Source organism: Pelodiscus sinensis, chromosome 5, assembly GCF_049634645.1.
Source record: "Pelodiscus sinensis isolate JC-2024 chromosome 5, ASM4963464v1, whole genome shotgun sequence".
NCBI classification, from domain to species: Eukaryota; Metazoa; Chordata; order Testudines; family Trionychidae; genus Pelodiscus; species Pelodiscus sinensis.
In genome coordinates, this window is record NC_134715.1 from 105712161 (window position 1) to 105717525 (window position 5365).

Consider the following 5365-nt stretch of genomic DNA (forward strand, 5'->3'; position numbering starts at 1 on the left):
TCTTTTCCAACTTTGCTTCCAATTTTTTTTTGTGTTCCATGGTTTTTTGTCTTCTTCTAGACACAGTAACCTACCTATTTTCTAGAATCATCATGTAAATTTGCATACAAGACTCCTGCCTGGGATTATATAGCAGACTTTAACAGAACAATTATTCTTAAACTTACATTTCTGAAACCCTTTATTTATGAATGCACAGCACTGTTGCTGAAGAAAGATGGGTGATCAGCAAACCTGCCGTGTCAAGTGGATCCTACTAGTCCTTGATGCTTATAAGAGCCACTATGTAAAGGGATGATCATGAAAAGGATGGAGAATGACAGGGCCCAGGCTGATAGATCATCAGAAATGGTGATTGCCTAATTGTGCTTGTGTTCCTTCTTTGTTTATCTTTCTCTTCAGAATTATTCTGTCTTTGTTCCAAAACTAGATGTAGGTTCTGGAAAGTGGTTTCCATGAAAGAAGGTTCACACCAACTCATCTAAGCAAGAATCATTACAGAGACCCAAGGGTATGTCTACACTTGTACCCTCTTTCGATAGAGGGATGCAAATGAAGACATTTGAAATTGCAAATGAAGCCGGGATTTAAATATCCCGCATTTCATTTGCACATTCATGTTATGGCACTATTTCAAAATAGATGCTGTTAAGACGTGGTTATTTCAAGAGAAACCCTTCTCTCGAAATAACTGGTAAGCCTCATTGTATGAGGAATAAAGGTTATTTCGAGAGAAGGGTTTTTTCTTCAAAATAACTGCATCTGTTATTTCAAAATAGCGCCAGAACACGAATATGCAAATGAAGAGCGGGATATTTAAATCCTGGCTTCATTTGCAATTTCGAATGTCGTCACTTGCATCCCTCTATCAAAAGAGGGTGGATGTGTAGACATGCCCTTCAAGAGAGCATATACTATAATTACTCTTATCTCTAACTCTACCCCTCTTTTAGTTACCCAAAACTTTGTCCATTTAATTCCTTTTCAGCTCAATATTTCCTTGCTCTCCATCCTGAATTGAATTTCCTTTCTTTCCTTTTTTTAATTTTGAGAAAAATCAGTGTATGTGTATGAAAATATTCCCTACATTACAGAAATTTTACACATGCATAACTCAGTGTCTGGAGTGAGAAACATCAGCCTGACTGGTAGAGCTTATTGATATCTAAAGAATAAGCCTAGTTTGAGGTAACATTTAGCCTTTCAGCACTTTTATCTCTTCTGATGAAATTTTCTAATTCAGGATGAACCTCTCTAGGTCCCTGAATGTCAATATTGTCTAACAGCAGTGAAGACACATGGCAGATGAAAAAGGGGGCACTGGCCCTGCCTCTCCCCTCCCCTTGTTCTGCCCCCAACCTGTTCTTGCTCCATCTCTCTGCGCCCACCTCCTCAGAGTGGTGTGGCTGAGAAGCGGCACCGTGTAGGCTGGAGCTGTCTGGCCTGTGCCTTTCCTGTCAGCTGCCGCTGCTGGTGGTGAGTAAAGGGGGAGGAGTGTATGGATTCCGGCTGGCTACTGGCCAGCCCCTCCTGCCTTGGAAGGGGAGATGCATGGGGGTTCATGTGCACGCATGTAACATCTCCCTCCCCTCTTCCCCATGCATCGACTTTGTCTAGCAGGATTACCAACACTTTCACTTCTTACTGGGCTCTTGGAAGACATTTGTGGTAAATTAGAGCTAAACAACAGCACAGAACACTGAAAGCCAGGGCTGGTGACTGTAAACAAACTTTATGGGACTGCAGGAAACTTGGCCACATCCATGATAAGTGGACATCTGGCTAACTAAAAATCACACTGGACCACGGATGTTGCTGCACAAGAGAGTGCTGGTCTAGAGAGATTCAACCTGTACTAGCAAACTCTGTTTCAAGGATGAGCTGGAGATACTGAAGCGGGAACAATGTAGTTTCTTAGCAGAACATTCAGAAAAGCCAAGCTCTTAATGAGTATAACTATTATAGTTAAAATTTGTATTATCATAGCACCAAGGGGATCTAGTCATGATCAAGGAGTCCACTGTGTTAGTCACTGTACAGCATAAATCTGAATATTCACATAGAGCTAAAAGACGACAATTAGTCACAGTTCAGTATTTGGGCCATATAAAGCCACACTAATACATTGGGAAGCAGTGGGAGTCAGTCCTCCTTATGATGCTTCCTGTCTTCCTGGCTATGCTTAGGAAGGAAGCAATGCTACATCTTCAAAGGATGGTGAATATATTACCTACCCCATAAAGCTGGCCAGTTGTGCTAGGCAGAACCATGCTAGCATCTACTCTCTATCCCTTTTCAATAAGTTGCTTTCAGGAGGATTTATTTAATAGAAGCTACTTCATTCCCCCAATTGCAAGGGGTTTGATGCTAAGCAACCCTTAAGCGAGCTACATAAAGCATGGATGGAGGCAATTCAATTTTGCTCCCTGCACACAGCCACGTAAGTCTAGCCACAACATATCTCCTAAAGAAGAAACTCATTGGGCCAGATTCTGTTTTGTAAAGTCAGAGTAACCCTACCAAGTTAGCAAAGTGATCCTAGATTTATACCTTGTATGTTGGAGCATGATTTAGTCCATCATCATATTTCATGACATTTAAATATTTAAAATGCAACAACTTACCTACTGCAAATACACTGGAAGACGTCAAACTAGAATATGCAGTTTCTTTATAAACTGTGTCATAAAAAAAAAAAGAACTCTGGGCCAGACTGGGTCTCTGCTATGATATACCCAGGCAGGACCAGGACAGTCTGTAAAACCTCCTTGTGGAGCTTCCACTACGTTCTTCTGTCAGGGGCGAGGACAATGATCTAAACTGATTCCAGGGGATCTGTGTTGGCTGTGGCCATTTGCTTCTGCAGAAGATAAGCAATACCTAAGCTCCTCTAAAATCTGGGTCTCTCACAACACTGCATCAAGGATTTCCTCATTACTAGAAAACGCCACTTTCAAGATAAGTCCCTTGCTCTATAGTGGACCTCTCTGCAGGTCCTCCCTTTTTATTTTCTTGTGCTTCAAGAAATGCAATCAAATATATCACTTAAATTAAGTGCAAATGTGATATCTGTGCTGTCATGAATGTTATCAACAAACCACCGAGAATGGGGTGTTATTTTATTTAGCCTGTCATTGATGGCTAGCTGAGTTATAGTGCAAGAAAGTACAGAATTCTAGGCATTACATTCTATGATTGGGTGATTTTGCTTTTAGACTTTTTTCCCCCATTAACTAAAGTATTTAATTGAGATATAGTCTGAATCCAATTTGCTTGTTTTAGTTTAGGTCAGAAGTAAGCGATAACGTACTTTGTAGTTTCTACTTTAATAGTAGTCAATTAGTAGAGAAATATTTATTGAGGTATAACGATAAATAGAATTAAATGGACACTGTTGCCTCCTGGTCTGAGAAATTAGTCAATATGCAGGGACTTGCCAGGTTAAAAGTAAAAACTCTCTTTATTGCAATCTTATGTATTCACAACGAATGTACTCAGAATCCTAGTCTTATGAAACCACAGGAAATTTCATAACTCTTGATTTCCAAGCTTGCACCTGCCTTTCCAGTCAGTCATGTGTCCCTCCACTATGCCCCACATCCCAATCCCCTGCTTTGAGTCCCTCCATACCTTCAATCCCGTTTTGATTCCTGTATCCCCCACAGCCCAACTATCTGCCCTGAGCCCCCCACACTCCAAACCCCAGTTTATGTACCCCCCGCACTCTAATTCTGTGCCCTGAACCCCTCCTCAAAACCCCAAACTGCACCCTCCAACACACATAGCCCTGATTCCTGCACTCCCCACATCCCTGCCCTGAGCCCCACCCCCCACCACACACACACCAGCACCCTGCCATGAGCCTCCTACACTTCACCCCATGCTAATTTCTTACAGATACTGTCGTATTGGACACACATCCCAAGCCTCTATTATCGGTTTTCTGGGGTCACCACTGTGTGTGTCAAATCAGGGAAAATTTCTTAGAAACAGGGCTACTTATTGCCCAATATTATGGCACACCAAACCAGTCACAAAAAGCCCTTTTCCTTTACCACACTGGCCAGCAAGAAGTCACACAACCAATCCCCGGCCTAGACATTGCAGCTTCTCCAGGGTTATCAGCCCTTCTAGGCTCATATCTAGCGCCACTCCCTACACAGATGAGAGGTCATTAAAACCAATCTCACCAAATTTCAACAGGTTCTTCCAATCACAAAGGAGCAGCCACATTCCCAGGTCAATTTATACCTTGGATATTATCCAGAAGTTTATCTTTTGTCAGTCCTTCAGAATCTAAAGGTATATTAATACAAGAAAGAAAGAAAAGGTTCAGAGTAAAATTATTAAGGAAACAAATTACATACACCTATTATAAAGTTCCTGGTGCAGGCTTATAGCAGAGATGGAATAAACTGCTATCTTATAAGTCTCTGGAATACATCCTTTTTTAGGATGGGTCATCAGTCCTTCTAGGCTCAGTTTATAGCAAAGATGCTCCAGAAGTGATGAGCTGAAATGAAGACAATAGAACCACTAGGTCCCTTTTTATAACCTTACCCATGTGGAGGAAATTCCATTGTTCTTGTTTTGTCAAAGTATGTCCCAAAATGGAGTTTGTCATATGAACAAGTCACCTGTCCATGCATAACTCCGTCCACTTTAGGCAAGCAGACATGCTGGTCTGAACATTCAGAGCAAAGTTCCTCAGGTGTGGATTGGCACCACTTACTGTCCATTGTCAGTCAATTACTCACTTGACTAACAACCCTTTTAGAACAGGTGAGCGAAGCCTGTTGATATCTCCCAGAAGCAAACATTTGTAATACAAAACATAGCCAATTCTTATAACTTTAGATACAAAACTGATACATGCATATGGATAGTGTAAACAGAATCAGCATAAAATAAGCTTTCTATAGACATCTCACTTAGCCCTTTTTGCACAAGATTTGGTACAAACATATAATAGTGGTTGCAACAATGTTTGCATGTTCATCTAAAAAAAAATCCAACATCACACTTGAGCTTCCCATTAAAGGGTGTGAGTGGCAATACAACTCTACCTGTAAGAAATTTAAGTTACTTTCATCCCTGGGAAAGGGTGAGGTGGGATGAGGATCTGGGGAAGAGCAGGGGTGGGAAGAGGCAGGGCAGGAGTGTGGACAGGGCTTAGTGTATAGCAGGGAGGCTGAGCACCCTCAGAGCCCAAAGGAAGCAGGCACCTGTGGCTCAGAGTTAGGTCAGTTTAACCACATCACTCTGGATTTTTCACACCCAAGTGACATAATTATACCAATCTAATTTCCTAATGCAGACCTGGCCTATGTCACTCTGCCCTTTGTATTCTGGCAAAACTCCCACT